General features: G+C 38.9%; 1 long non-coding RNA gene across 1 annotated transcript in view; it reads right to left on the bottom strand.

The window, feature by feature from the left end:
* Window positions 1–6,133: 6,133 nt before the first annotated feature.
* The window catches only part of LOC112147892, a 28,447-nt gene continuing 10,722 nt past the window's right edge, over window positions 6,134–23,858 (bottom strand). Inside the window, exons 5-7 of the long non-coding RNA XR_002919549.2 lie at window positions 12,743–12,812; window positions 12,437–12,513; window positions 6,134–6,559 (exon numbers count right to left, since the gene is read on the bottom strand). This is a non-coding gene — a long non-coding RNA (uncharacterized LOC112147892). The remainder of the gene's footprint in view (window positions 6,560–12,436; window positions 12,514–12,742; window positions 12,813–23,858) is intronic.

Raw genomic sequence — 23,858 nt, 5'->3', positions numbered from 1 at the left:
TCCGTTCGTTCGATTGTCTTAAATTATAACTATATGGAACTTTTGTTCATGAATTTTCTGTTTTAAACATTGTTTTGTCGTATAATATTTCCCTCTACATCCTCCAAAAACTGAAAGCCAACAATTTGTCACTTAAGTTAACATAATTTGTCATAAAGATCACATAATGAATGGGATATGTGCATAATTCTTCATTTGTGGATATCTTTGGATTTGTGCGTTCGTAATTCTTGATTTGTAACTCATCGAATACATTATGTGCATACGTAAAAAAAATTACAAAATTCAAAAAATTACAATTTACACAAATGAAAATTACAACAGCTTGAAATTAATTTTAATCTTTAAAAATGACACACGAGTCACCTCGTACACACACAACCTCAGTTACACACAAACTGTTCAGGTTTTAGAGATTCGTCCATAAGTGATGCGTTCAAGAATTCTCGGTCATCAGAGTTTTCTTATCAGGCACTTTGAACTTAGATTGTGAAATAAAATCTGGACAAACTTGACATTTTCCCATTTTATTAAACGGATATACCCTGTAATTAACATAAAAACAGTCTAAACAAGCATTTAAGAACATTTTTCTCTTTAAAATTATAAATACACTGTCCTGAAGCCGCTCAGAGACACAGTTCTCAGAACAACCGGCGTATAAAGCTCACCTGGCAGGTATTTAAGACAGAGGAGGCCTCACCAAGGCAGGCAGAGCGGCAGGCTGGGTAGCATTTGGGTTTTACTTTGATTTGTTTTGTTCTTTTTCTTTGTCCTCAGCAGTCTTCCACTGCTCGGTTTTGCTATTTTAGTTTGGGATTGGACCTTGGTAGTCTTAGTTTGTGGGCTTTGTTTGTTTATTTTCTTGGTTAGGGAGCTGCTGGGTCAGCAGTCTCCCTGACTTCTGTCTTTCATGGTTTATTTATTTAATCAACTGTGTTCCTTTCATTCTTATTGGGGTCCGGTTTTTGCTGTCGTCCCCTTTTGTATTTTCCTCCCTAAACCCGGGCCAGGTTTCTCCAATAGGGGACATGATACAATCAAACTTCAGGTTTATTTCATTTGGATCCATTCATTTTTCATTTCTTGGTCCTTTTCACAGTCATGAGGTTGCTGGAGCCTATCCCTGCCACTATCATGTAAAGAGGGGTACACCCTGGACTGTTTGTCAGTTCATCAGAGACAGAGGACAGTTTGGAGTCACCGATCGAACTAGGAAGTATGTTAAATGGACTGTGAGAGACAAAACACGCATGCATAGAACATGTAAACTCTACACAGAGATGGGATTTGAACCATTTCCCCCGTGAGGCACGAGTGCTAACCACTACAGCACAGCAGGCCTGTGTCCACCACTTTTATGAGGGTAAAATTTCAGGAAAAACACTTTTTTTTTAAATACTGAGTCTGTTTCTTTTTTCCAATGAGTGATTTCATCCCACAAATGTTTGCAAATGAAGATTATACGACAACTGGAGGAACAATAAATTAATTCTTCGTTATTACTGTGAGGCCTCCACCACTAAAAGTAGGATAACTGATTTTTTTATTAAGTTGCAGGTTTTTTTCAGCTCTAATTATCTATATATCCTATTAGATTTAATTCAAATATCTTGCATTGAGTGTTTTTGTTTTGTCCTTACTGATCAGATTTGCCTGAGGTCCAGAGACGCTCTGGAGTCCATCTGTGTCTTATTAAACCTGAACATGAATTCACCGCTCATTCCAGCTCCTGGGAGACTTCGCTCATGGCCTGAAATACAATCTTTCTGGATTTATTTTTCCTTCCTAGCAAGAGGCTTAAAAAACAATTAAAGATTGTCTGTTTTGGTCCAAGAAATGTGTTTTCAAAGCTTTTCTGATTGTGCAATCGAAGAGGACGTCAAGGAACACGGCTTCTAAATGAGATTTCCCCATGTAAGCGGTTTGCACCTCTCATTCTTTGCACTAATATTTGCGTGAAAATGACCTGTCGAATCCCCAGAATGCCGTGTGGCTGGTGGAGGTGTTGCAGAGTAAAAGCTTTTGTTGCAGGTCACCTCTTCTCTCGTCGTCTTCATCACGAGTGCTCTGCGGTGGAGCGCCTTGCATTATTTACATGTTTATGATTAGTTAAGCCCCACATGGAGCCTCCATCTGTTGAGAAGTGGCGTTCAGAATTGAAGTGCCATTAGCCGCGTTTATCTTTACAGAAGCAGGGAGAGAAATGAGACAGAGCAACCATATGGTCTTTAATTCAGACTCAGAAGTCTAATGTGCTCAAATTCATTTTTTATGTCCCGTTTGGTGTTTTGTTGCTTAGCTTTGGTGTTTAAATATCGAGGAGAAACTCCAAAATGAACATTTGTGTGTTTTTGGAAATCTCAAATATAAATGTGTTGATTCAGCTCACAGAACTCAAGGTAAGAGCAGCTGTTTAAATGCCAGCTTTGGTTTATGTCGTTTTTCAACACTAGACAACAATAATCACCATCAGACTTTAAGGATTCGTGGATTTATTTACTTCTATATTTTTACTAAATTCAATCGTCAGGTTCTGCTGAGGTTTACTATTAATTTGTTATGCCAGCTTTCTCGTCATATCTGGTTTTAGCTCTGATAACCATCACTGTAGCGCTCATTTGATGACTTGTGGTAGTGGTTTCAGCTGGTATTTCCCAGTACATACACGACAAAGGCCTTTTTAAGCTCTACAGTACCAACTAATGATGCTATAAAGCCAAAGTCACATACACCCGGGGGTTGGGGGGGAGGCTTCTGGGTGCTGCGAGTTTTTGGGTTGTCTAGGTCCATGGAACCATCTTATATGAGGAGTACTACGAAACACACATAAACTTGTCTCTGGAACTCCCTCCCACTGCTGTTGCGTCACATCAACTCCGTTTGGTGTTTTAAATCCCAGGTCAAGACGTTTCTTTTCAGGAGAGCTTTTAGTTGATCTTAGCCCTTGTATTACTATGTTTTATTGTGTTTTACTGTGTTTTTAGTTGTTTTTATTATTGATTATTGGTTTTATTTCCCTGTGTCTTCTGATTTTACGTCCTTTGGTAAAGCATTTTGTGATCCGTTCTGTGAAAAGTGCTATAGAAAAAAAGATTCTTCTTCTTCTTCTTCTTAAGTAATGTAAGTATAAAATAAAACTTGGGCCGTTTTTCTCAGTACTTCAATGGTAGTTTCTGTTTACCTATTGTCTTGTTACACATAAAACATATAATTTCTGTCCCAGAAAGCCACAGACTTCCATATAGAAATAAACAGCTCTTACTTAGTCATTATGTTTGTCAGACATTAAAAGAAACAATGAAAAGTAAAGTTGTAATCATTAAAAAAAGATTTACGAAAAGAAGTTAAAAAGAACAGATTTAGGACCATGTAAGTATTTAGTGGGTCCCATTAAAATGATCATGTAAATATCACTTAAATACCATGTAAGTACTGTACTGTAAAAGGAGTCATTAGTTACAGGCTCACCATAATCTATGGCCTTAATATCTCCGTGGGTCTCTTAAACATGTTCTTACTGAACCACATTTTTTTAATATTTTCTTTGTCGCTAGTTATTCAATTTATAAACTGACCAATCAGATGCCTCAATAAGAACCTGTGGTGGCAGCTGATCCCACCTCAAACATTCAAAGTGTTTGACAGATTCTTGGATCAATTACTGACATCGTCTGGTCACAGAATGGCGAAATCGGCGAAATCTGTTCTGTGGGAAAATGGCGACTGAAGACTTCACTTCATTTAAACCCGAGATAACTGCCTTGTTTTATCCATCTCTATTCTAGTCAATGGTAAAACTCCAGTGTGTATAGCATAAATACCTAGTACACATAAATATGAACCAAACAGCATGAATACACAGCAAGTACCATGTAAGTACTGAGGAGGTATGACAAAGTCAGGCAAGTCACATTTCGTGTATTACGACAATTCAAAGTGATTTACATAAAACAAAGAAATAGTAAGAAAAAAAGTTAAAAAGAACAGAACTAGGACCGTGTAAGTACCTAACGGGTACCATTAAAAAGTATCATGTAAATAGAATGCAAGTACCCAGAGTAGGTACAAAAAAGTACCATGTAAATACCTCTTAAATACCATGTAAGTACAGTACAGTAAAAGGAAGCTTTAGCTGTACAAGCTCACCGTGTCTTCACCGGTATCTTTATTTTTTGTTTGTTTGTTTGTTTGTTTTTTTGCCCTCTGGCGTTCACCCTAGAGGACAGTCTGTGGCACTCCTAGGCCCCACCTCAAACGTTCCAAGCGTGTGATTGACAATGATTGGACCAACCACTGCTTGATCCCAAAATGGAGAAATTGTAGAAAAATGGCGACTGAAATGACTTCATCTTGTTGGAGTCTGAGGTAACGGCCTTGTTTTGTCCATCTCCATTCATGTCAATGATTTAACCTCTCAAGACCGTTGCTAATATTTGAACTAACCCTCTACACATGTGGTCAGCGGGCCTCAGCTAAGCAGAATGAACTACTGCGGTAATACATGTGATGTCCTCACATGTGGACGCCAAGTCTCAAGAGGTAAAATCCACCCGGCAGATAGAAATCAGACGGTGCTTTTGTTCTTGTCTAAGGACAGTTTACATCTGGACAGAATCCTTGTTTTGTCTCTTTAAATCGTCCTTTCTGTTCTTGGTTTGTGTTTTTCTTTGTCCATCCTGAGTTTAACTATGAAAGGAAGTACTCAGTCCTACTTCCTCCACACTCGTCTCCACCACATAGAAAGCATCTTCCGATTCAGCTTTGAGACTCTGGGTCGTCTTCACCTTCTGTACCTGATCCTGAACGTGTCGAGACACGTTCTCTGGTCTTATTACCTCAGGACTTTTACTGTTGGACACCATTCACCACCATTCTGTTCCATCAATCATCAGCCACGTTCCCTCATTAAAGTATTAGACCAGCTTTTGCGGTGAGAACTCCCTTCATCATATTCAGTTTGGCTCCAAAAAAGACTTCCTTTGGGATGTTGATCAATAAACATGATGGTTTTGAGAAGTTGTTGAAGAGCTTTTTGGATTATTACACAACATTTCCATGTGTTTTACTGGTTTAAATTCTGCTTACTTGGAGACTATATTTGTACAAATGATTTTTTCATGTTTAAAAAAAACGAGTCGATTTGACTTTGACTTTTTAACATGCATTACTGCTTGATATCACAGCTTAATGTCAAATCCTTGAAAGCCAGTGTAGCTCCATCTATCTAATAGAAGCAGGTCTCATTTACTGAGCATTCATTCTTTTTACCGGCTTTCCAAGGAAATGTAACTTATTTAGATGTAAATGAGGTTCAAGGCGACAGTTATTGGAAACAATAAGACAGTATTCTTTTTATTAAACATTTGACTAACACTTTTTTTCATTCATACCTTGTGAAAACGTCATTTCTGTGTTTCCCTACCTTTTATTTTCCCATTTTCTGCTTTCTACTTGAAGACAGATCAGGTAAAAACTAACCTCTCATATTGAGAGACAAAAACATTCCCGTTTCCCGCATCCTGTCAGCCTGAAACGAGCGTGACTGAAGGCAGGCATCACCAGATTGTGGTGTCAGTGCTCCTCCGATAGTGAAAAAAGATCGGATTCCTCCCACCTCTTTGTCTTTTTTAAGCAGGGAGTGGAGCTGTTCTTGTCAGGCGAAGGTGCCTCGACAGGAAGATGTAATCAGCTGATGACGGGTGTTTTTCTGAGGCGGAAAACCCCCACAATCCACTGGTTTGTTCTTGTAGCTTTTACAAGACTGAATAAAGAACAATAATAAAAACAGTTCGATAAAAAGTGGCAAAAAATGTTGCATTTACGAGCAATCTAGAAAAAAAATAGTAGTTTTAAAAGATTGTTTCTTATGATGTTTTTGTGGGAACCAGATTTACAGAACATAGATACTATGAATATGAAAACACCTTTGTTCTGTGCTTTTGTGGATCTAAACTCACAAACAAAGGAAGTCATGATTGTGCTGATAGGAGCTCCAATAGAGAACTGTATTTGTCGTATCTGGTCTGTTGTTGTCAGATAAGTGAAAATGTTCCGTTCAGGGTTTATGACATCGAGCATAAATACTCGCTCTATCAAACCTTAAGTGCAAAATAAATCACACAAAGCAATCTGCAAAATAAAATGCCTGATTTATTAACACAAGCAATAATTCATAACAACAAAAGCAGGCGAAGCAAAAAAAGGCTGCGGGCTGAAGCAATGGCCAAAACAACAAACAAAAATAAACTATCTGAACCAACAAAAGCTGTCTGACGTGAATAAATGAAACGACAAACACTCATCCAGCTCCCTGGACTAGAATAAAGAGTAGAGGATATAGCAGGACAACCCTGCAGATTCACTTTAACTATAATTAAAATAAACCCCAAAAACCTGACGAATGAAACAGGTAAACAGAGCAGACCATGACACGAAAGAACCCCCCACACCCGTCAACGACACTGTGGATGAAGAACGGAAACCCCGACAACACAACTTCCTCGCCAAGCCAGGATGGTAAGTATGTGCTCCGTTTCACAGCCTCAGAAACCCACATCTGAAAACAGAAAACATACAAAGATCCACAAAACTCAGCGAGGGACTTCCCTGTCACAAAAATACATTACACTCCACAGAAACTGAGAAAAATATAACCAAAAAAAGGCAAGAACAGTAGCATCAAACATGTGGATCACATGTATCAAAGTCGAGGCCCGAGGGCCGGATCCGGCCCTCTGGGTAATTCTATCCGGCCCTCCAGATCATTTTATTTTGTTGTTATTAATGACCCGATGTTATCTTGGGATCATTTCTAACTTGTATCATTTTGACAATTAATGTTTTTATGGAGAGTAAAATACTGAAAGTTATTTAAGGTTTAAATTGATTTATTCTGGAATAATATTCCTGTCTTTTCAGTATTCATAATTATGTTAAAAAGTTACGGTTTTAAAGTTAAAAAAATTGGCATTCTTCCAGCTTTTTGGACTATTTTGGTATATTCTAAGATTTTTTAGGCTATTTTGGAGTTTGGCTAATATTTACAGGCTAAGTGTTTTGGCTATTTTACGCTTTTAGAGTTTTTTGAAGTTAAGTTATTTTTCAACTACATTCTAGCTGTTTTGACTAACCAAGTTTTTTTTTTAGGCTAATTTAGGATTTAGCTAATATTTAGCTGGTTATCAGCATCAGCATTTTCAGCTATCAGCTTCAGTGTTTTTAGCTATCAATTTCAGCATCTTCTGTGGCCAAATTCAGCTTACGGCTTTTACACTAGCATTTTCACACGTATATATCTAGTTCATAATTATGTTAGAAAGTTACAGTTTTAAAGTTTAAAAATGTAGTTTTAGAGTGTTCAATAAATGTTTATCCTGTTCGGCCAGTGACCTCAGGTGTGTTTTGGATTTTGGCGCCCTATACAATTGAGTTTGACCTTCCTGATGTAGATAAATGAAATATTTAAGTCTCAAAATATATCAACCTAGATTAAAAAATTAGGCTCCATGCAAACACATTTCAGCCACTAAACCCTGAGCTAAAACATTTATTCTAGACTTGAGTGATGTAAGGACAAAAACTTTAACATAATTAGTAAGACTGGTCCAAAATGCAGCTGCTTCAAACCAAAATGCAGCTTGAAAGTGTTTAGTTTTGCCTACTGCCACCAGCCAACTCATTCTGACTCCCACCTCATCCTATACGGACGTTTGGTTCGGGCTCCCTCCACTTTGGACCAGTTTGAACCACCCTGGTCACTAATAAGTTTAGTCAAAGACCTTCTGCTGGTGCTATGCATTCTCCCTCCACATGGATGTTTGGTTCAGACCCCCTCCATGTCACTGTTTGATGTGCTGCTGTTCTAAATAAAACAGGGGTCCTCAGCCTCTGGGCCGCAAACCAGTACTGGTCAAAGGGCCGCTTGGTACTGGAAGAAATGCGTACTCTTGGGACGCAGACCGGTACCGGTTAGGGTTAGGCTGGTACCCTGACCCGTTAAAGTATCGGTTCTGCGTCCCGTACTGCGTCCTGAGGGTTGGGGACCTGTTATTTAACGATGAATTGGGGACACCCAAAATGTCAAAAAGTGATTCCGAGGGGCCTGAACCATACGTCCATGTGTGAAGAGTTTGGAGTGGGAATGTGTAGCACCAGCAGAAGGCCTCAGACAAAGCTGACCAAGGGGGTTCAAATCAGCCAGACATATCAGAGATGATAGTCATGGAGAGAATTTTCACAAACAGGTCTGTTTTCAAGTCTTTTTCTTTTAAAACAGCAGAAAGCCAGCAAAAAAGACCTGAGGACGTACTGATGTGCTCATGTTTCACACCTCATACTCAGTTTTTAATGAGCTGAAGATAGACCCATGAACACATCTCTCTGGAGACTGCCTCCCTTTCATTCTAGGTAATGTTACTGTAATGTTAGAGTCGTTTTTAGAGAAAAGTAGTGAAGGTAAATATCTTTGTTTATCCAAGCCAAAGAACAATATTTCCTTGTTCTGCATTTGTCACTGAGGAACCACGATTCCTCACAATTACTGGTTTCAACAAAGTACTTTCTCCCATTAGGACAAGACTGGATCCTTTAGGAGAAGTGCTCAGGCGGAAACTCTAGTCTAGAAGGGTCACATGGTCAACTGTAGAAGGCAACACCACAATAGATTTTCCTTTATCCAGATGTTCAGACAGATGTCATCTGTCATTCTTGATAAGAGTAGCCTTAGATGGAGCCTAAAATCAGACTGAACATCATCAAAATAATTGTTTGACAGGAGATATTTTCAGATGCATGTGTGTAAAGTCTAAAAAAATCCACAAACATAACGAGACATGCTGAAGGAGGGAGAAAAAGTTGTTTTTCCTCTGTATCTTTGATTCCTTCTCAGTTGTCTTGTGGTCATTGGCAGCCAATCCATTAAAGACAAGCCTCCTCCCTCCTCTGAGAGACAGTCGTCCTGAAGAAAACATTGGGCTGAAATGTGACACAGCTCCAGCACTCTGTTGGACGATCAGGGAGCTGTACGGATTGATGAGAGATTGTCCTTCCTCCGTTCCTGAGAGGCTGTTTGTCCCGGAGTAACGCTGCTGTTGCACCACAGATGGCCGGGGGGGACCATTCAAGGGCAATCAGCGCAAACAGACTGAGGATAACCTCTTAGATAGGAATGCAGTGGCTGGGATTGGTATTGGCGTGTAAAAAGCAAGACAGTCTGGAGAGAGTTCGATTTAACGGGCTTATGTGGGGATGTCACAGTGATGCTGCATTGAAGGGGCTTTTTAAAAGCTTTCTGCTCGCCTCTGTGTGAAAGGCATGAAAACGCTGCTGTTAACTAAAGTGTGATGCTCAAAGTGGCCCGGTCCATCTACGGTGACTTGGACACATACAGAAAGAACTAACAATATCTCTTTTGAGATTTGATTTTCTGCCAGGAATAAGACAAAAATCAAAGAAGTATCATGTCAACACCACCAAGAATCGATTAGAACAAGTGTGTGTTGTCTCAATAAATGTCAAATTAACACACCAGCTAATAATTTTCAGCCGCCATCTTGTCTGCCACCATGTGTCTCCTCAGGTGTTCCCGCCCTTCGGAAGGTGTAGTTGAAAAATAACAAAAACCCAACTCCGATGTAAAAAAGGGACTAACGTTTTTCTGGGAATTGTATTACAATCAAAGAAAGTATAAAGAGAAAACTGGACAGATTACCTCCCTCATGTTCCAAACAGGAAGTACCCGCTGGTCCCAGGAAGCCAAAATTCCATAGACTTCCAAAATGGCTAAAGGACAAAAAAATAGCGACTGAATTGATTTGATTTCATTGGAACTTGAGGTAAAACATTTTCTATGGGTGACGTTACAGCCTTGCTATGTCTATCTCTATATTTGTCAATGGTTCCAATGAAACCACTAAACATGTGGTATTGCTCCAAAGAGTAAATTAAAAAAAAGTATCCCAGTATGAACAACCAAAGAATTGGTTTAAATAAATAAACCAAGCGTTTTAAAAATACTATCTAAAATTATTTATCAAATCATTGTGACTCAGGAGCAAATAAAATAATGATGTTAGGGTGGGAGGGGCTAGAAGCTAGAAGGAGAGAGTGCACAGATGGATGATGGGAAATGAGGCCTGCCAATAGTTCCACTCACAACTCAGAGGTGAATTTCTCATGAACTCCTGCTGCTCTGCAGAAACTATAAGCTCTAGAAAATGACACAGGCTTTTGATTTTGGTATCATCACTATTAAAAAAAATGATGGTACTTTGGAGATAGATCACAAGATGATCTGAGAGGGACTTTAAGAGTGTGGATAGGCTCCTGCTTCCCCATGACCCCAAGTGGGACAAAAAGTGAGTTTAGGAAATGGATGGATGGAGGTCAGTGTTACATTTTAGACTTAAACATCTAATTAAGCATCAAGTTAAGTGTATTTGTAGTCAATACTTTCCCATTTGGATTCAGTTCATTTCGAGGTTTTGGTCACTAAACATCTGAGGTTGTTTTCTAACAACTCATGCATGGCGAAAAGGTTTTTGAGGGTTAGAAAATAGCTTTTGAAGAAAAGGTGGTTACATTTAATTTAATTGATGTAAACAAGTGCAGCAAAGTTCAGGAAAGTTCATCCACAAAGACTTCGGCATTTACGGTTGGTTGGCTTGAAACTAATAACAAGTGACATTTTGTGTTGGAAAGGACCTGACATTATTAGATTAATTAGCATTTCAGGTAGCCAACTTTATTTCTATTTTAACGTGTACTTTACTGAGCACCTGGAAAATGAATGTGTTTTTGTCCTTAAAAACTCCAGAAATATCTGGTTAAAGTACAAAAAGTAATCTCTAGTTTATACGTCCATTAAAATGTGTAGCAATAGTTTCTGTAGACATTTGATGCATAAAGAAATGAATCTTTTTTTATTGGCTGGTTCACTTTTCCTAGACAGTGTGAGCTCAAACTAATGAAAAGGGAAAGGAAGAAAGTCGTGGAAGATATTCTGTGTGAAGCGCGTTTCAAAGCCGCAGTCAGACGGAGACGATCAGCAGCAGCTCAATCATTTAAAACCTCAACATTTCAATCTTTGGGTTTTATTTTCAGTGAAAAGCAGAAATGCTTTGAATCCACTGTGTTTCCTTTAATTGTTCCAATTACAGACCATTTTCCTGGGATTGGCTCATTAAGATCTCAACTTTCTAGAATCAAACATGTTTCTTTTCATTTTCAACCGGTGTGGTGGCGAACATCGGACCTTTTTTCACTGATTTTCTCTCATGTTCTTAAGCAGTAATTTGTCTAACTGCTCATTATAACACAATATTTACTTCTCTTCTCTTATAGTGTTCATGGTGAGTTGGGTTTAGTAACATTTTTACATTCTTGTGTTCCGATTTGGTTTCTAAAAATCAAAACTGTAATCTCTTACATCAGTAAAACATGACATTAAGAGCCTCTTTGTTGATGAGTAATCAGAGTTTTCTGCAGAAAACAACAATTTAGTTGTTTGTTGTAAATATGAATGTCATCAAAGGTCTTTGATTTAGTTCTAAAAGTGAAGAAAATTATTAAAATTGGAATTTATTACCAACTGATCACCAGCCATTTTAGATAAATGTGTGATCAGTTCAAAATATAAATGTTTTTTTATTTTTCATATTTATAAATTTAGGTATTTATCTGACATTTAATAAAGTCTATTTTTACCTTTTTTAGTGTTTTATTTGTGATATGTTGTTTTGTGACTATATCTACTTAATCTTTGCTTTTATTCTTATGTAATTTACTCTTAAATGTTGTTTTTCTCAATGGGGATCCTCCCCGCCTTATTTTCAAACACATTTCTCTCAGTTCTGTGATTGGCTAACGTCCTCTACTGGTTCAGTCGCTGGCATAGACACATCCCCAAATGTCATTTCCTCTCGTCAACATCCCTTCAGCTTCGATGGTTGGGTCCAAACTACTCACTTCACTCACTTCATACTCCCTTCACCATTTTTTAGTGCTGTTCCAAAAATTAGTGCCCTAGAAATCTCCCAGAAGTCTTTGCGGAAAACCAGTCTGCATCAATGCTCACTACATTAGCAAATATAGACCATAATGCATTGCGTTTGAACAGTTTCTGTGAAAAAAAAAAACGTGTTTAAATGTAATTTTTTTAACAAATCATGCACATTTTCATCTTCAGAACTCAGTATAGTCACAAGTGGACGTCGTAAAATGTTTGTTTAGATTTTTACTTTGTGAAATTGGTGACATAATCAAAAAAAGTAGTGATCATCGTGTCAGAATTGAGTTTTTTTAGTAGTTACAGATTAGTGTGGGAATTCAGACATAGCCTACTTCTATGACCATGTTGAGCTTCATTAATATCAGAATATTGGGCACATCTGAGTAAAAATCTCTTATTTTTTAGTTCTTCTATTCCTTCATTTACCAATTGAATTATTCACATCCAGTTTGAAGTTCCAGTAAAGTCCACCGACTTCCACTCATTCAGCAGATTCTTCTGTCCTGAGAGAGAACATCCGAGCGTCAGTCCAGTCAAGACACATCAAACAAGCGGAAGATGAAACAAATACGTTTAGAGCTGGACGGTGAGTCCGATCTGTTGAGCTGTTGAAAAGAGGTGCTCTCCTGTGTTGTTTTTTTACTTTGATTTACAGTGAAACTAAAAGGAGCAAAACCGCTTTGATGTAAATACATAAATACATCTGGATGTAGTTCTTGGGGCTGGACTCACCTCCTGGATTATAAACAAAAATACAAAATCTTGACATGTTGCAGGAAAATGGAGCCAATAGTTAAAAGTCCTGAAATGGAAGCATAGATTTGCATTAAAAACATTCTGCTCTGTTGTACTGAATTACATTTTAAAAGAGAAATATGTAAATTATACTTTATCATGACAGTGTCATAAAAATAAGATGCAGATAATCTCAAATAAACCAAAATATCTAAATTTGATCAACTGTATTTTGTTCAGGCTGGCTTCGTTTTTCTTTCAAGTATGAAAAAAATACACAAAAAAAACAATAATTATTTTTTTAAAAGCATTTTTCAGTTTTAAGACTGATGTTAAGGGTCAATTAAAGTGAATTAAAAACTAGACTGTAATTTAAAAACATGTTTAAACTTAAAGCACACATAAACTAGAACAAAATTTTGTTAACAGTACATTTAGAATAAATACAAATAAAAAATATACTTTAAACTTTTTCATATCTAAAACTGTTATCAAAAATAATCTTTTTTTCTGCTGTTTTGTATTTTCATCTTTTACTTATTTATTTTGTTTTGTTTCACTTTCAGTCAGTTTGTGGTTTAGTATGAAACGTTCAAAATGTTTGACGGATTCAGTCGAAGGAGCGTGGCGCTCCAACGAGCTCACTCCTGATTGGACAGAGTGGTTGCCGTAGAAATATCGTCTCAGACCAATAACTGCTTACTGGTGTCTGGATCCAACATGGCGGCCTCTGTAAAATGGAAACTCAATTTCCTTCATTTCATTGGAACCTGAAAAAATGTGGGTTACTATGGGTTACTATGGGTTACTGTGGGTTACTATGGGTTACTGTGGGTTACTATGGGTTACTGTGGGTTACTATGGGTTACTATGGGTTACTATGGGTTGCTATGGGTTACTGTGGGTTACTATGGTTTACTGTGGGTTACTATGGGTTACTATGGGTTACTATGGGTTACTGTGGGTTACTGTGGGTTACTGTGGGTTACTATGGGTTACTGTGGGTTACTGTGGGTTACTATGGGTTACTATGGGTTGCTATGGGTTGCTATGGGTTGCTATGGGTTACTGTGGGTTACTGTGGGTTACTATGGGTTACTGTGGGTTATTATGGGTTACTATGGGTTACTGTGGGTTGCTATGGGTTACTGTGGGTTACTATGGGTTACTATGGGTTACGTCACACTCACTAGCACCAGTTCTCATGTAAAGTCAGTGGTTACAAAGAATAATAATACTTTAGGAACAGTTTATAACTTTTTTAAATCAAAGTCTCAGTATTTCTTCAAATTTTCTTTCAAATTTGCAATCTGTACTTTTGAGCTTTGAGCCGGGATTTGAACCGGGGACTTCCCTCTGAGACTCAAGAGCGCTAACCACTACCCCCATTGTGCAACCCCGACTGATGCATCACCAGCAGCACCTGTAATGATGCCGGTCCGGTATAAAACTGTAATAAAAAGCAAACAAAGTTATTAAATGATGTCACATCTTAGTAGAAATACTCTTCAGTGAGGCTGGAATCAGATCACTTGAATCTCATTGTTCAGTTTAAGAATCTTCAGTGATGTGAGGAAATCCGGGAATGAAGCGGCATTCTTCCTTCAGTCCGTGTCCCGTCATACGAGCGGAGAATCCTAACCACTCCGGACGGGAACGCTGCGTTTCATCCTAAACGATGATGAAGCCGAGAGTTCAGAGGCAGGTGTGGGTGAGCGGCACTGAACCTTGTGAGTCCTACCACTATTGTTAGCAGATCTGGACCACTGCAGTATGGTAATTTTGCTGCAGAGGGAGGATCTCAGAAGTCTCGTCGTGACTCAGACTGGAACTGTTGAAAAGCTGCTGCCACTGTAGAGTTGTGGGAAGCATGAAAGCAGCCATGCTTGAGCGGAGTATTGATCATCCCTCTGCAAAGTGTTGACACACGGAGGGGTTCACCTGCTCTGCAGCTTTCCAAATCACCGGAGACGCTTGATGTTTATCGCCCGACGGCAAAAAAACCATGAGACATAGAGGGGTGTTTGAGCAGAGTGCGGGGATGATGCGTCTTTGGGAATATTTTGACGATTTGTTTTAAACAAAGCCGAGTGTCTTGATTTGCTTCACACCCAGAAAACTCAAACATCAACCCTTCAGGTTTCCTTTCAGGGCTGCTGAAGATGAAAGCGGGGCAGGAATCACACGGATTCAAAATTCTCACTTGCAAATTCTGGGATGACAGGGTTCCTCCGCCAGCTTCAATTATGAATGACAGCCTTTTATCTCCTCCTGCTAACTAGGTGAGGAGATGCTGTATGCTCACACCAAATCCGTCCCCCTTCCCTTTTTTTGGTCTCAGGATTCCTGAAATCAGCCGTTCCAGGGCTACAGATCAGTGATATGTTTGAGGAAGACTGATCTTAAAGTTCAAAAGAGCTCCATTTAATGGACGGGGGGTAAAGCAGGAGAGAGAAAATAATAGGCTGACGGTATTTCAGAACAGAAAAACAGCTCCTCTGGATAACGAGCAGCCACTGGAACGTCCAAACGGAAGTATTTTCCTTCTTTAAACACATATATTCTCCAGAACAATTCTCCTTGATCTTCCGCGAGCAGCGATGACATCCCCGTCTAATGTCACAGAGGAGGACTCAGAAGTGGCATCCGAAACTTTAACAAGTCACTCTTTAAGTAACGTGGAGCGCGGCGTTTAAATACATGTCAAAGGGGCCACTGAGAGGGATTAGGTCAGAGTCGGAGAGTGGAAAGGATCCGGAGTCAATCCGACTGGAGCCAATTAGCTCCCTGTGACAGGAGGGCATGACAAGCCTCACTCTGCACGGACATCTGTGTCTCCGGGCCGGGATAGAAAGGCAAACAAGTCACGACTCGAGGAGAACTCCAACACATCCTCGTTAAGATATCCTTGTTATTTCATTTTAGGATTTTAAAAATAAAGGAAACATCCATCTTAGCATGATGATAGCACAGCTGAGCGTTTAAAGAATCAGGGTGAAGGAACTATGAATAGAAACCTTCGGCCTTCTGTTCATCTTTCAGCATGACAACGACTCCAAACCTCAGTCGAGTCATGGACCTGTAGGGGAGCTGCGGGTTTCTGGGAGTCCGTAGAGAGGATCTCAAGTGGGGTGCAGGTGTGTTCTTGTGCGGCTACTTGAGGACACGTCATAAAAATAGAACATATTGTACGTTTGGTAAACGTCCATCCATCTTCTCCCGTTCGTCCAGCAGCAGTCTAAGCAAAGATGCCCAGACTTCCCTCTCCCCGGTCACTTCCTCCAGTTCCTCTGGACCCCGAGGCGTTCCCCGGCCAGCTGAGAGACCTGTTTTTTTGTTCGAAATTGTTCGACCTAATCTAGTGAACATTGATGCATTCTAGTTTTTATGCAAAGACTTCTGGGAAGTTTCTAGTGACTCGATTTTGGGCACAACCTCTATGTGGAGTCCACAGGATTTGAGGACCGTTGATCAAATGAAGAATCCGAACGACACGCCTGACTTCACCGTGTGTTGTGTAAGCGTTCTCTACAACCTGTTTCCCATACAAAAAGGGGAACACACAGATTGTCGCTCTACAGGGTCACAGAGCGGTCCACGACCTTGATATTTCCTGCACGCCACCCGGATGTCCTGTACGGGTTTGACCACATCCAGCCATAAGAGTCGTTGGAACTTTAAAACTTAAACTTTGGAACAGAGAACATCTGTGGGGGGTGACAGTCTGTCAAATTTGGAGCATTTTTGCAAAGAAGAGACTGTGACATATCAGGACGTGTCGCGCTGAGAGACCCTCAAAGACTCGATGATGCGTTAAAGCCAGCGGTGCTGAAATATTAAATGCATATTTATTCAATCTGATCATTTTCATCTTTTAAATGTTTCAGTTGTGTCTGTTTGAAATTGTTCAAGACCACATAAAAGGTGAAAAAGTTGTGAATTTATTCACTGATGTCATTTTTTGACATCATGGCGTTTAAACAGGGATGTGTAGACTTCTTATATTTTATAAACTTAAGTTTCGTCTCATTTCTCCGATGCGTTCCCCTTTCACCACATATCCTCTTTTTTTGTGGATTCATAAAAGGTCATTTCGTCTATGAAGAGTGTATACATTTATGGTCAGATACTAGAGAGAAAATGCCCATAATGCATTTCCCTCATGAACAAAAGCTAATGTGTTCAGAAACCTTGAAAAAACTGATCAGAATTCAGAGTTTGCAGGCAGCCATGCTGCTTATTAAAGGAAAAAAAAGAATTCTGCAGATAAAAGTAATTACGCTCACAGAGCGATGACCCCAGAGAGGGAACTCATTGGAGTTGTGGAGATGGTAAACAAGTGGTGGGATTGGGATGAGGATGAGAGTACCCGTGGTCTTTTTGAAGTGCTTCTGCTCAAAATAAGCACAGTGGCTTTCCTATTTTCCCTCCACCGCCATAGACAAGGGGGCGGCGGCGGCGGCGGCGGCGGCGGCGGCGCAGGAAGCTCTGTGGCCTGGACAAACCCGTGGCAGGGATCCATCCCAGACCTTGGCCAGTGGACTAATCGTATTCAGGTCCCTAAACAACTGCCTTCTCGGTCCACTCCTGCACAGCTGTGCCTCCTCAGAATCACCAGCTGGGCTGAACGGGCCGTCGGGAAAGGTCACACGGGGGGCAGCGAAGAGACGCCGTCACGCCAGCAGGAAGACTCCTCACAAGACGCTTTCCTTCTCGTCATCCGTTCGTTTATTAACATTTCGCTTTTAACTGATCGCTTCCACTGCCAGCTGACTCTAAATGTAACAGTAATTCTGCTCAGAAGTTTCTCACCATCTTGGAGCATAAATGATCAGATCAGCACAAACACCCTGATTAAAAACTCCATGAAGGCTATAATTAATGCATTAAAATGTTGTTTGATTAAAAACTATTTTGGGATGAAAAACTAGAGACATTTAAAGAGTGATGAACAACCTTTTTTTTCCTGCTTTTGACTTTACTAAATTAAATTAAAGTGCAGAGAGACTTCTTCAAACCAAAGCAGCTCAGGAAATAACAATAGTTTCCTTTATTATCTCTGTTCAAACCGATTTAATCTTACACGTCTGGAGTCTGAAGGAAATCCTCAGCAGGAAAACTCTGGGTGGGAGAAGTCAGCCTTCAGGGCATTCAGCCAGAAGAGGCCTCTGCCCTCAAGGCTTCTGCCACTGAGACTTTGGGATGTCGGCTGCGGTGACACGGGACACCAAACAGACTGCAGGAGCTGCAGAAGTGACACACAATTCCTGTAACCTCCAAAATAAAGTAACAAACTACAGCAGAGAACAGCCCTCAGCGAAGGGGGGGCCAAAGTTTGTTGGAAAGACAAAGTTGGGACAAGATTCAAATTGAAACGTGGGTCAAGAAAATCGGGAAAAGCATCAAGAAAATGTAAAATAATTCCTGATTGTCTCAATATCAATCTTTTAACAATCTGACTCACTTATGAAAGACCCACTCTGGTGAACTTTAACATGTTAACTTACTTAAAGAAACCAAAAAGCTGAACAGCTTTTAACAAAATAAAGAAGCAGAATATGACAAAACTAAACTGAGTTTATCAAAAATGAACCCAATAAAAAGGACAAATGTGGCTCTTCTCACAAAAACAGAATTCGGTTTTTCAACAAGTGTTTTCTTTGCTCTTCTTCACGTCATCACACTTCTTAGATTACAATCCGTGCCTCCGCTCTCATTACGCCATGAAAACTATGAATGAAACATTATAAAGATCTTCATAAAACAATACAAAGTAATACAAACAAAAAGCATAACAAACACCTCATTTGTCAAGGAGAGTCTCTTTGAGTCTGGAGCATCTTCAGCTCTTTCTTCCAGCATGAACTTCTGTTTGATGTAAACACTGGAGTCAAAATAAAAAAGCTCAGATTCTCATGTGAATAATCAAACAATAACCAAATTCATCGTACTCTCCCAGGAAATAAAAATCTAATTTACAACCTATGAGTCGCACTAACATGAAATGTCTGAAATCTAAATAAACTATATATTTGTTAAAGTCTAGAACTACATATCTTATTACATTAAACTAAAATAAATATATTTTGGTGTCCTCTCTTTGAACTTCGATTTCACGATGTGGCTGATGTTTTGTCACACATTCAGACATAGTGTTAAATAATCTAACACTTGTCTAGAACATTTCATTTACACATTTTTTAATTAAGCTCCTCAATAATAGCCGATATTTATGATGCTGCATGTGATGCCAGAATCCATTAGCTCCATGAAATCAAGACAATTATGTTTCCTGATCGTTACACAATAATGATAGTTGCCCGACTCTTCAGAAGGAAACATCTGTAAAAATCTGAGCATTGATTTCTGGTTTGTCCGTCTGCGTCTCTAATGTGTGATGAGGCTGTTTCTGCTCAGCTCACAAACATTCATTAAGGTAATGGAGACGTGTCGATGATTTCCTTCTTATGTTGTGTTAATCAGAGAGGCTTCATTTAGAGAAACAGAACGGGGTGTAGATCTCAGGTGGGAACGTATCAGATTTAATGTGACAATCTTTGATGAGACCTACATGACAAAGAAAAGGAGACGGAAACCGCTGAAACTGGTGTTTCTAACGTGTTCTTGTGATATTTTTCTGATGAAGGAGGACATGTATGAAGAAAATGAAGCGTACAATTGTTTTGGAGTATTTCTCGATTCATATTGTTGCAGAAAAAGCCCTTGGATGAAGATCCTATTTGTGACGTAGAAAAAAAATACACCACAGTCTCCCTGCTCCACTCCATTCAGACGGATAGATCCATGAACGTCTTCGTTTTCCTGGATCTAAGCTGGATAACTCCGATATTGATCCCCATTTTTGTTAATGTTAGCTTGGAGATGTGAGGCGCTGTAAGCTAGAGTACCATTTCTTTCAGCTTAAGCCAACAATTTTGTGTTTTGATTTTTTTACAGTTTTCCAGTAAAAGAATGTTAAGGAAATGTCCCTTCAAAATCCACAAAACGTTAAGACCAACTAATTTTCCTAAGTAGCTCACCAATGATTCAGGAGTTAGGAGGCTACAGATTGGAATCCTAAAGAGTAACCAAACCCTAAATCAACTTTTTGGGCTGTTGACTTCTATAAATGAGGCTTTAAAAGTGCTTTCTGTTGGCTGTTTGTTGACAAATTAAAATAAACTTGTTTAATTCCTGAAAATATAGTCAAAAACTGCATGTGTGCGCCATCTACAGGTCGAAACGAGGTATTGAAGTTTAACTTGTGATTGGTCAATTGGAGTAAGTCCCAGAAGTTTGACGTCATCATGTAGTGCAGCTCCAGTATAAAAGCCCCGCCCATCTTTGATTCGGTTGGTCGTTAGCTTTAGCGTTAGCATGGCTCGTTGCCAGGTTCCTTCAGTCATCAACAATCTAACAACTTTCCAGTGGACTTAAGGATCAGAGGTTGAGTGAAATTGGCAGCAAACTCCGTCCTGGTGATGGATTTAATGAATGTTTCACTCAGGATTGTTTGTTTAATACGTTAGCCTTTGTTAGCTAAGATGCTAACAGCATTTTACCACTCAGACTCTGGTCCTCTTCAGACCCACAAACCTTCAGCCCCACTGTGAAAACAACGTCTTGAGCATTGATATATATTACTGGATTGGCCGTCGCCTATTCACCGCTATAGACAGAGATGTGCGCGCACGAGCGCCATTTCTATGCATCAACAGAACGCAGCCGTTTCAGTGTAACAGATGCAGCCATCAGCTACAAAAATCAGGCCTCATTTCTTAACCAATTTTCACAAAACGTGGCTCGAACTAAAGCTTAGAAAATGATTTATCTGGTATATTTACATGTTTATTATCTCTATAAACTAATCTGTAAATAGTGCAAGAACTGCAGGTAACACACTGCTGTCAAATGAACAGATTTTGCCTTTGTGTCACAATTTATAGAACTGAGCTTGTAAATGTTTATTAGCCTTAGCTCAGAAAGGATTGATGAAGTTCAATATCATGACTGGATAAACTTCACAAGTAACAAAGCCCATTTCCGATTAAAAACACCTCAAATGTTGTATAAAATGTTTTTTGAGCCCATAAGAGATTTTTCTGTTTTTCCTGTCATGATGATGTCAATTTATTTTATTTTATTTATTTATTGGGGGGTGCTCACTATGTCCAAAACTAGTTTTCACCCATTAGTGGGTGTGTGGAAATGTTGGTGAGTTTTTGAATGTGTGGCGTGAGTCACATTCTCACTCAAACGAGCAGTAAGAAAGAAGAATTGTGAAAACAACTGCAGAAAACTGCAGCAGGACAGAATAAAAAATGTAAAAAAGAAAAAAAAAACACAGAGAATGCTTTTAAAATAGCTCTAAAGATAGTCGGAGTAGGTTTTTAAGCAAGAATAGAACCCAGAAATATAGTAAACTAAATAACCATACTATAGCAGTCGGGGTATCTTGAAAAAATAAGATTATAATTCCAAAAAGACAAAAGGGAAGGACATTGTTTTCTGTGAAGAGCTTTGACAGAAGCAGAATATTGGAACCGTGTTCAACATCATCCTCCAGCTGAAGGTCATGGTTGGAACACTAATCCCAAACGGATGAGTGAGGTACAAACATTCGTCACAGCAAAATTGCAACACATATTTTTGAGCACATGCTTCTAAAAATCCCTCCATGCAAAGAGAAAAAAGCATCACCAAAAATGTCCCGACCACAGATGAAAGCCGGAGCTGGACAAGTTTCCTCCACGCCTGACCACTGAGGTGGTGGTGACACTTCAGATGAAAGTCAACAGGTGCACACGACGACCTGAAATCAGGCGGGATTAGAGCTGAATCCACCATGACGTCACTCTTTACTGTCACACAGAGGAGTCAGTGAAATGTTCAGAGGCCCGCCAGCCTGTCTTATTCAGCAACGTCCACATGTATCTCCGGTAAAAGAGAAAAACCTCTTCTGTTGTTTATTCTGGCGTGTAATTAATGACTCCATAATGGAACAAATACAGCCTGGATTTCAATTGCTGAGAAATCCATTAAGATCCACTAAAAATGTGGGATTAAGTTACTGGACTATTGAGCTCACGTTCACTTTTAAACTTCACGTCGCTGGTGGCCCTTAAAAAACAGAAGAAGAAGAAAAGCAATCAATAAAGGTAAAAGACAGAACCTCGGTGGAGCGTTTACAGAGAACAGGAGTGGAGTAAAGCCCAGCGGTGTGAAGGAGTTTAAATCATGTTTGAGACTGAAAAGAAACATGAATGCAGCTTCTGTCTTAACTTTTATGAATCTTTTTCTCCTCAGAAAGTGTCATTGTTCACAGAGTCTGCCTTCTGTGCATCTCCATGCGTCCAACAGCGAAAGCAGCCTAAAGCCAGGAATTGATCTGTTCACTTCTGTGCAGAAGAGAGTCTCTTTTATCTCTCGGCTGCCAGCACAACACTGCAGATGCATCATGGGAAATATCTGCAGCCCCAGTGGACTTAAGAGCTCTGATATATGAACAAAACATGCTGGAGATTCCATTTATTATACATGTTTCCATAAAGTCGGACTGTGATATCGGCAAAATACGACTTGGATGGAAAATTGGATAGAAGGAAAAGATTTATTTTCCCAGAAATACACAGAATCATTCTGCTAAATTTTTATTGACTTTCACTCACATGGTGGCTATATTTTTAAAAAATTGTGTCATAAGTAGTTTGATTGTTTAAATCACAAGTAAAAGTCGAGGCCCGGGGGCCAGATCCGGCCCTCCAGATCATTTTATTTTATTGTTATTAATAGCCTGATGTTATCTTGGGCTTGTTTGTAACTTGTATAATTTTGACAAAATATATTTTTATGGAGAGTAAAATACTGAAAGTTGTTTAATGTTTAAATTGATTATTCTGGAATAATATTCCTGAATTTTTATTATTCACATTTATGTTAAAAAGTTAACGTTGTAAAAATTGTCTTTTTGACATTTACTGAGATTTTTTTATTCTATTTTGGAGATTAGCTAATATTTCAGCTTCATGCTAAACTGCAAAAAGTGAATTGTTGGTTCAGTTAACAGTTTGGTAATTTGTTACATTTAAAAACATACATTTTTATCAAAATAAAAGTTTGAGTTAAGTAAACCATCAACTCCAAATTTTAACTGGATGAAAACTAATAATTTTACATTTAAAAATTGCAGAACTTTTGTTAATCAATCGAATGTTTCAATTTTTACAGTGCTGTTTTTGTGGCTATTTTAGGCTTTTTTTAAAGATTTTTTTACACTGTAAAAAAACCAACTTGGATTTTTTGGGATGAAAAAGGATTTTAGGTTGTTAACATTTGAAAATATAAGTTTTATTCATTAGGTGCAATAATTTAAGTCAGGACGACAAACCAAGGTAGTTATGTGCTTCAAGATTATTTTATGAGTTGTCAGAACTCATGTCTTGAAGTTGGTGTTCACCACAACTTGCCAAAGTTCTGCTAACTGTCATGCTTTTCTTGTGAAATGCGGGAACTCCAACTTTTGGAGTTGTTCTTGAATTAGTCTCATTATCTGTTGGTACTGGTTGGAGCAGCCTGCCCAGGTAAGTGTTCCCTCATATTTATTTTGGTTCAAATAATGTTGGAAATCAATTGTTAGTGTGTTTTTTCTGCTATATTAAGCTAACAACATTAAAACTTTATCATGTGTTTTTTGCTTCAGAAGGTTGAGTAAATCCGTCCCTTGAAAAATGTCAGTATTTCTCCCTAACTACTTAATGTCTTAACTATAGCTTAAATCACATATGTGACCGAGTGATATTTATTTTTTTATGTAAACAAGCCAATTATTGAAAGAGTAACTGTTAATTTGATAGCTAAGATCACCATTTGGACTAGTCAACCAGATAGCTCAGTAGGCAGGGTGAAGGATTGGCACTCAGGAAACTTAAGTTCGAATCTAGGCTGTGCAAACTATTTAATATATTGTGAGTCGGAATTAGAAATTTTAAGTTTGCCTAACTTTTATGTGAGTTAGAAAAACTGAATATTGAAAGTAAGACAAACTTAAAAGCATAACTGAAAATGCTGAGTTTAAGTGCTCAACTTGAAATTCTCCTGAAGTTTGTTGCCTTAC

This window comes from Oryzias melastigma, linkage group LG9 (assembly GCF_002922805.2).
Source record: "Oryzias melastigma strain HK-1 linkage group LG9, ASM292280v2, whole genome shotgun sequence".
NCBI lineage: Eukaryota > Metazoa > Chordata > Actinopteri > Beloniformes > Adrianichthyidae > Oryzias > Oryzias melastigma.
Note: the sequence above shows the minus strand (reverse complement) of the source record. Positions and strands in the feature narration are given on the sequence as shown.